Raw genomic sequence first — 9,204 nt, forward strand, 5'->3', positions numbered from 1 at the left:
GTCTCTCTGTAGGTCAAAAGCTCTATGGACTTCCTTCTGGCCTCCATTTCAGCAGTCCACATGTGCACAATGCCATATCCTAGGATCCTTTAACAAGAAAACATGCTTGTGTGCTAAGTTGCTTCGGTCATGTCTCACTCTGCAACCCCATGGACTGTAGTCCACCAGGCTTCTCTGTCCGTGGGATTTCCCAGGCAAGAATACTGGAGTGGGTTGCCACGCTTTCCCCCAGGGGATCTCCCCTACCCAGGGATCAAACCCACATCTCTTATGTCTCTTGCATTGGCAGTTTCTTCACCACTAGAGCCACCTGGGATGCCCTAACAAGAAAACAAGATCTCCCAAACACTAGGGGCTTCCCTGAAGGCTCAGACAGTAAAGAATCTGCCTGCAGTGCAGGAGACCTGGGTTCGATCCCTGGGTCAGGAAGATTCCCTGGAGAAGGGAATGGCTATCCACTCCAGTATTCTTGCCTGGAGTATCCCCATGGACAGAGGAGCCTGGCAGGCTATAGTCCATGGGATCACAAAGAGTGGGACATGACTGAGCGACTAACACTTTCACTTTCAAACACTAGCCTGTTAATAATTACCACAGCTCACAGCCTAAAGGCATTTATGCACACAGACCAGAAGTTCAGTTGCACCGGTTCCCTGGCTGGGGAAAGATGTTAAGCAGACCGATCACAACACTGACCCTTAAAATGGACACTGGTGGTGCCTCGCCCACATCCCCTTTTCTGGGCCGGTACACCAGTTCCCCAGCTGCAGGGAACAGTGGTGGCTGAGAGCTCACAACTGCCCCCTTCTCCAGAGAATTGCTCTTGGCTGAATGGAACCATCTGGAAAGGAAGATTACACCTTACCCCATCACCCCCAGGCAGCCCTGATTGACTGCTGCAGGAGAAGTACAAAAGGCAGGTCCCTTGCCTGAAGGCACAGTGAACTGTGTGGGGCAGTCAAGCTGCAGAGATTCCTGTAGGGTCCAGCTGAAGCTGGTGGGCAGATGAGACCATCTCATTTCTTAATGTTTTCCTCTGTTCCATCCTTCTCCTGCACTCTTTCTTCTCCTGACAACTCTCCCGCAGTAAACCACTGGCCCAAGATTCTCTGTCTCAGGTTCTGCTTCTAGAACCCTTGCTGAAGGCACGTCTTTTATTTGGAGAGCAAGGGCAATCCCTAGAAAGAAGGAAATGCTACCGAGCAGGACTCTGTGCGGTTCCCGGGCACAAAAGCCTTTCTGCTTTTCTTGATTACAGAAAATAGGCTTCCTTCAGCCTCCAGGACCTTCCCTGAGTTGTTCGAACATACTAATTAGGGAGAGATGGGAGGTGGATGGGAAACAAGGGAGGAGCAGTCAAGAAACAATAGTGCAGCCTTGGGCAGGATCCTGGTTCCCCTCAGTCCAGTTCAGTCACTCAGCTGTGTCTGACTCTGCGACCCCATGGACTGCAACACACCAGGCTTCCCTGTTCATCACCACCTCCCAGAGCTTGCTCAAACTCATTTCCATCGAGTTGGTGATGCCATCCAACCAACTCATTCTCTGTCGTCCCCTTCTCTTCCCGCCTTCAATCATTCACATCAGGGTCTTTTCCAGTGAGTCAGTTCTTCGCATCAGGTGGCCAAAGTATTGGAGCTTCAGCTTCAGCACCAGTCCTTTCAATGGATATTCAGGACTGATTTCTTCTAGGGTTGACTGGTTTGGTCTCCTTGCAGTCCAAGGGTCTCTCAAGAGTCTTCTCCCTCAAGGGATATACGTAACAATATCTTTGAGCTGTTTTGCAGATACTGAAACCCCCACCAGATGGGAGAAGTTAACTTTATGCTGCCCCAGGAGCACACAGACCCCAGACCAGTTGGAACCAGAAGGCTGATGATGCTGACTCCCGCTTACCTCACCACCAACCAATCAGAAGAATGTCCATGAGCTGATCATGCCCTCCTTGAACTATTACTGTAAAACTCCTCACTATCTTCCCCAGGTCAGGACACACAGTGTTTGTTTGTTTATATGTAATTATTTTGATTTTTTAAATTAATTAATTTATTTTAATTTGAGGATAATTACTTTACAATACTGTGGTGGTTTTTGCCATACATCGACATGATTCATCCGCGGGTGCACATGTGACCCCCATCCTGAACCCTCCTCCCACCCTACTCCCTACCCCATCCCTCTGGGTTGCAGGACACACAGTTTTGAGGGCATTAGCCTGTTGTGGCCCCTTATAACAATAACACTTGGCCTTTTGTGGCCCCTTATAGCAATAACACTTTTCTGCTTCACCCAAAACTCTTGTCTCAAGATTTAAATCTCAGTGTTGGGATACAGAGGCTTGGTTTGTCTTCACGTGTGTGCGTGCTAAGTTGCTTCAGTCATGTTCGACTCCTTGCAACCCCATGGACTGTAGCCCACCAGGCTTCTCTGTCCATGGGATTCTCCAGGCAAGAATACCAGAGTAGAGTAGGTTGCCATGTCCTCCTCCAGGGGATCTTCCCAACCCAGGAATCAAACCCCACATTTCTTATGTCTCCTGCATTGGCAGGTGGGTTCTTTACCACTAGCGCCACCTAGCAAGCCAGAGTTTGGCTTCACTTACTCTCAATTCAAAAGACCCCTGAGCTAAGGAGAGGCCACAGCCAGGTTGTCACCAAAGATATCTTTCCAGCCTCCCCACTAGAAGGACCTGCACTCTGACCTCTGACCCAAGTCAGATTCTCCCTCTCTCTCTCCCTGTAGTCCATAAGCCAGCAAATAAAACCTCTGTCTCCGCAACATCCTGTCATTCTAAGCCCTCCCCAATCACCACCCAGGTTCAGGCTCTCATGGTTTCTTAACCAGCTCAATATCTTGTCTTCCCAACTGGTCTTCCTGACTTCAGGCTTATGAGCTACCTGATGGAATCTTTCTGAATAACAAATTTAATCATATTACTTTATCCTCAAACAATCTCATGTGCATGCTAAGTCACTTTAGTCATGTCTGACACTTTATGACCCTATGGGCTGTAGCCCGCCAGGGTCCTCTGTCCATGGGATTCTTCAGACAAGAATACTAGAGAGGGTTGCCAAGCCCTTCTCTAGGGGATCTTCCCAACCCAGGGATTAAACCCATGTCTCTTGTATCTCCTGCATTGGTAGGTGAGTTCTTTACCACTAGTGCCACCTGGGAAGCCCAACAATCTCATAGGCTACCTTATTATTATCAGTGCAATAACAATTGTCACCCTTGTTATATACGAAGTGATTTACATTCATCTTCCTATCTTATAAAGCAAAACTGCAACAACATTAGAATTTTCTTCTTTCACAGCTAAGAACACTGAGTCTCTGGAAGGGTAAGGAATTCACCAAAGGTCACACAGCTAGTAAAGGGTTGATCTAGAAAGAATTCTACCTGACTCCAAAGCCATGCTCCTAATGTCATCACTGGGTTACCTCTCAATAAATCCAGATTAAGCATTCTGGCTTATAAAGTACTCTGTGGACAGGGTACTTTTTCAAATTTATCTCTCCCAATTCATTATCCTCCCCACCCCAGCTACACAAGACAACTTGCCATTCCTTCAACATACCTCTTTCCTACTTCTGCTGTTCTCTCTGACTAGAAGGCCCCTCGCCCACACCTCCACTCACCACACCCTTATGGCAGTTTACACATTCTCTTTGACAACTTGATAGCCCTACTTGACCTTGATCCTCTTCCCATCAAAAGATGGAGCCCATGACCCCTTCCCTTAAATCTGAGCTGGCCATAGTAACTTGCTCATTATCAATAGAATGTGACTTCCAAGGTTGGTCCACACAACTTCTGCCTGAGGCTACCATGCTACAGAGGCCCTGTGTAGGCACCCCAGTGGCAGCCCAGTGGAGGTCCCAGCTGCATTCTCACTGACAGATGGCATTAATGCCATCCCAGTAAGTGCACCACCTTGAGTATCCAGCCACTCCAGGCTTTAGATGACTGCAGCCCCAGTCACATCTGATCATAACCACTTAAGAGACACCAAGCAAGAACTGCTCAGCTGACACCTTCCTGAATTCCTGAACATAAGACAGAGTAAAATGATTGTTTAATGCCACTAAGTTTGGTGATAAATTGTAACACAACCATAGTAACCATGATAGCCCTACAATCTTCCAGCGCCCTACTTAAATGCCAATTCCTATAGGAATCTTCCCTAGTCTGATATAATTTCTACCTTCCTGAAACTCTCATAGCAATTAGTTTCTCAAATATTTCACTTATTATGGTTGGCCTCATATTAAAGTTATCTGTGTGCTTGCCTTTTCCTTCTAATCCAGTCATCTTGAGCATAGGAAGAATGTGATATTGGTATTATTAGTCTTTATATTCTGGAACTACTAATCCTGTGGGTTTTATCAAGTAGATACTTAATAAATGTTTACTGTCCTGAACTAAATTGAGGAGATAAGGAATATCTTATTCTCCACGAACAGGGGAGAGTTATAAATCTCTTGGCCTGATGGAACTACAGTCTTCTGTGACATTCCAGACCCAAATAGAAGAGTAAAAAGCCCTCATATAAAGCCATCATATAAAGAGTAAAAAGCCCTCATTAAATAGGAGAGCTAATGTTGTGTTGTATCATTGAAGAGAATTGGGTCCACCGCTTCCTACCTACATGACCGTGGTAAGCTACTTCTCATCTCAGGATTTCAGTTATCCCTTCTATACAATGGATTGATAGTGTCCACCGACTAGAGTTCTCCTGAGAAGAAAATCAGATAACTTCTGTAAAGCACTTAGTTTGAAGCTTCAGTAATAACCCTTTAATAAATGGTCACTATTCATATTATAGGTAGCAAGTGTACATTAAAATTCCTGAGATGACATTCATCTCACACTTTCATTCTTTTCTACACAATGATTTGTCACATAAATCACTAAAAGCTATTTATAAGACTCCTTTAAAATACATTCACAGACCATAAATAATCCTTTGCCAGACCATTTGTCCTGATTTTTGTTTGAAAAAATGTGGTCACCATATCCATAGACCAGAGGACCAAAATCTCCTGCCTTTGAAGGGTCACACCCTGTACTGTGAGTACCATGAGGGACCGAGCCTTAGTCATGTCCACACAGCAGCGGTGCTCAGAGGAAGGATAGTATCTAAAGCTGGATTTGATTGCCAGCTTCTGCTCTGACAACACTGACCTCAAGTTGTTGTAGCTTCGACTGTAGACAATGCTTCCCAGAGACACGAGATGAGGCAAAACTCCAAAAGTGGCATTGGGAAGCAAAATGTGGACTTTACTAAGCGGTGCACAATTCCAGGGCTCATCATTACATTACATGTTGAGTTCCAGGGGGAGCTATTCACGTAGGATATAATGTAATTACTAGTGTCTTTTGGAGTTGTGCAACATGACAGCCTAGATCCTGGAGCAAGTGCCCTTTACACAATCTGCCTTCCCTACTGCAGAAGAAAGAAAATAAAAAGCTAAAACATACTCCACCCTAATTGGCATCTGTAAGTTCTCTCAAGTGTGGGTACCAAGAAGTACTTTATTCTGGAAAAGAGGATAAATAATTTATGCAATGATTATTTTACAAGATGTGAGGACATACTCTCAACCTATTACCTAACATAAAAGGCTCAAAACAGATCTGGCTTTCTTATTTTTCCAAAGCAAAGAAAATTCTTTCAGCATAAAATTTTCTTAAACAAATATTCCAATGTTCTTTTCTCAAAAAGCACCCCTTATTCCACCAAAACAAGCCAAAATAAAGTGGTTCACAACCCTATTCATTATACAACATCAACATTTATGAGCAGGACAATAGTGGGGAATATAATGAAAGAGGAGCATTTGAAATGTACCCCCAAATTTATTTTAAACATAATGAGGGTTTTTTAAAAAGTAATCCAAAGTGCGCTCAGCGGCCCTGCGGATCTGTGTCTTGCTTCAACAGTGCTTGGATGGAACAGACCCAGGGACGCCCCTTGCTTCAGCCTCTGACCACCCTCCAACCTTTTTTCCAGTCACAACCTCCGGAGTCTGTCACTCAGCTGTCCACGATCACCGGGACCAGCCACCATTTTTTAACTCCCTATTATTACCAACCAATCATGAGCTCCCAGATTCGTCAGAATTATTCTACCGAGGTGGAGGCCGCCGTCAACCGCCTGGTTAACATGCAACTGCGGGCCTCCTACACCTACCTCTCTCTGGGCTTCTATTTCGACCGCGACGATGTGGTCCTGGAGGGTGTGGGTCACTTTTTTCGTGAATTGACCAAGGAGAAGTGTGAGGGCGTGGAGCGTCTCTTGAAACTGCAAAACCAGTGTGGTGGCTGCCCCCTCTTCCTGGAGATGGCAGAAGCCATCTCAAGATGAGTGGGGTAAAACCCAGGACGCTATGGAAGCCACCCTTCTCATAGAGAAGAACCTAAATCAAGCCCTGTTGGATCTGCATGGCCTGGCTTCTGCCCGCAGAGACCCCACATCTGTGACTTGCTGGAGAACCACTTCCTAGATGAGGAAGTGAAATTCATCAAGAAGATGGGTGACCACCTGACCAACCTCCGCAGGCTGGCTGGTCCCCAGGCTGGGTTGAGTGAGTATCTCTTCGAAAGGCTTGCCCTCAAGCACGACTAGGAGCTTCTGGAGACCAGTGGCCATTGAAGAACCCACCTAACATCAGGGCTGCCTGAAGCCCCTCTCTGTGGCCACTAGGCAGCTTTTTAACACCCTGGAGCCCTCTCTCAAACCTTGGACCAAATGGAAACAATAAAGCTTTTTGCAGCATTAAAAAAAATAAAATAAAATAAATGAAAAGTAATCCTTGGGACTTCCCTGATGGTTCAGTGGTTAGGACTCAGTGCTTTCCCTGCTGTGGCCTAGGTGCAATCCTTGGTGAGGGAATTAAGATCCTGCAAACTGCAAGGTGCAGTGGGAAAAAAAAAAAAATCCTTGGCTTTATTCTATAATGTGTGCATTTTGTATTCTGTGTGGGGATTCCTTTGGGTGGCTTAGATAATACAAAGCCAATACTGAAGCATAAAGCTGGAGTACACTCAAATAAACCCAGAAGCAATGTGTTCACAGAATGGAAACTTCTAGCACTGAGGGTCTTTGAAGAGCTAGCTTAAGTCCATCTTAACCCTCTCTGTTCCAGCATCTCCATTTTCTTTTATGTTGTCCTCAGTGGAAATGGGAAAACTCTCCACCATTGAAACCCCTTGCTATATAGGTGGTCAGCCTTTCCTCTTAAGTACAGGTCATTGGGTTCCCAAACATTTACCAGCAGAGAAAACCCTGCCACCCATGCACTCTGGCTTTCTTTTATTGGCTGTTTATGCCAGCCCCTGAATGAAGTGGGAGATGAAGGCAGTGAGAGGGGAGTATGGACCTTCATTAGTGAAAAAGAATTGGGGGGCTTCCCTGGTAGTCCAGTAGTTAAGACTCTGCACTTCCACTGCGGGGGATGCAAGTTCAATTTCTGGTCGAGGAACTAAGATCCCACTTGCTGTGCAGCCAAAAAATAAATAATAAATAAAAATTTTTTTAAAGAATTGGAATAGGATGATGTGAAAAGTGTAGACCCAAGAGTCCTTCTCCTGGGGCTTCTTCTATACTAAATACATTTTGTAGTTCTGAAACCTTTCATTATAATTGAGGAGAGCTCTTCAACGATAATAATAACCACAATTTCTACTATCTTTTCAATACTCTTTATATAACCTCACCCAGGACCAAACACACTGAATTTTCATAATAACTTTGCAAGATAGGTATTATTGTTGTTGTTATTTTACTGAAAATGAAACCAAGACTCAGAAAGATAAGGGCATAGAGTTAGAAGGCAGTGGAGCTGGGATTGGATCTCAAGTGTGCTGACCTGAAAGCCCACAGCAGGCTTCCTCTGGCTTATGCAAACCACATTGTAGGTTAGACCACATATCCTCTAAAAGCGTTGGTCAAAGTTGGACTCAGAATCTCCCTATGAATCCCAAATATTCCCCTCCCATCTAGGTATTCTGTGCTTTTTGATTTAAAAAAAATTGAGACCTTTTATTTTCCTATATCCTAGAAAATACTAACCCTTCCTATCCTTTCCCTTTGGCCATGGCCCTCCCCATCATCTACTTTTCAGCACTCCCTGGTACCCATAGCAAATGGAAGGGCCATGAGATCAGTGGTCATATGGCCATCAAGATGGAAACAAACTTTTACACAGACAGGTGTCCCAGTTCCTCTGGAAACAAACATATTTTTAAAAGTAGGGATACACAGCTCCAAATATGCTAATAGGATGTGCTCGGGCTCAGTCACCTCCAACTCTTTGCAACCCTTTGGACTGTATCCCTCCAGGGTCTTCTGTCCATGGGATTTTTCAGGCAAGAATACCAGAGTGGCTTGCCATTTCCTACTCCAGGGGATCTTCCTGACCCAGGGGTTGAACACACCTCTTCTGTGTCTCCTGCACTGCAGGGAGATTCTTTATCCACCAAGCCATCAGAGAAGCCCAAGATGGCGCTAGTGGTAAAGAACACACCTGCCAGTGCAGGAGACTTAAGAGTCACGGGTTCAGTCCATAGGTGGGGAAGATCCCCTGGAGAAGGGCATGGCAACCCACTCCAGTATTCTTGGCTGGAGAATTCCATAGATAGAGGAGACTGGTGGGCTACAGTCCACAGCATCATAAAAAGTCAGACATGGCCGAAGCGACTTAGCATGCACACACTACTCCAAATACACTAACACCAAAATAAGACACAGCATATATTCACTCTTTCACTAATACTTGGTGAGCAATTAAGATGATAAAATTTTCCCTAACACTTTCTTACATTGCTAGGATGAATCTAAATTGGTGCAACCTCTATGAGACAACTGAACAATATCTATGAAATTTATTTTAAAAATTACATGTGCACCAAGAGATCACAGATTATATGATTTTATTTATATGAAATGTTCAGAATGTCGAATCCATAGAAACAGAAACAGTGGTTGGTTGTCAAGGGCTGAGGGATATGATGGCTTACTGGGTATAGTGTCGTTTGGGACTATAGCCAATGAAATAAAGATGTTGTGAATACACTAAATGAATTGTATATTTTGAAATGACAAATTTTATGTTACATGAATTTCACCTTAATTTAAAAAAATGTGATTTAACAACAAAAAAATTAGATGAGCACATAACATTTGTCTTAGTCTAGGCTCCC

At 44.5% G+C, this 9,204-nt stretch overlaps 1 pseudogene; it reads left to right on the forward strand.

Annotated features, from left to right (window-relative positions):
• The first annotated feature begins 6,061 nt into the window (after positions 1–6,061).
• On the forward strand, positions 6,062–6,706 carry LOC113887041 (annotated as a pseudogene).
• Positions 6,707–9,204: the final 2,498 nt, after the last annotated feature.

This window comes from Bos indicus x Bos taurus, chromosome X (assembly GCF_003369695.1).
Source record: "Bos indicus x Bos taurus breed Angus x Brahman F1 hybrid chromosome X, Bos_hybrid_MaternalHap_v2.0, whole genome shotgun sequence".
Taxonomy (NCBI): domain Eukaryota; kingdom Metazoa; phylum Chordata; class Mammalia; order Artiodactyla; family Bovidae; genus Bos; species Bos indicus x Bos taurus.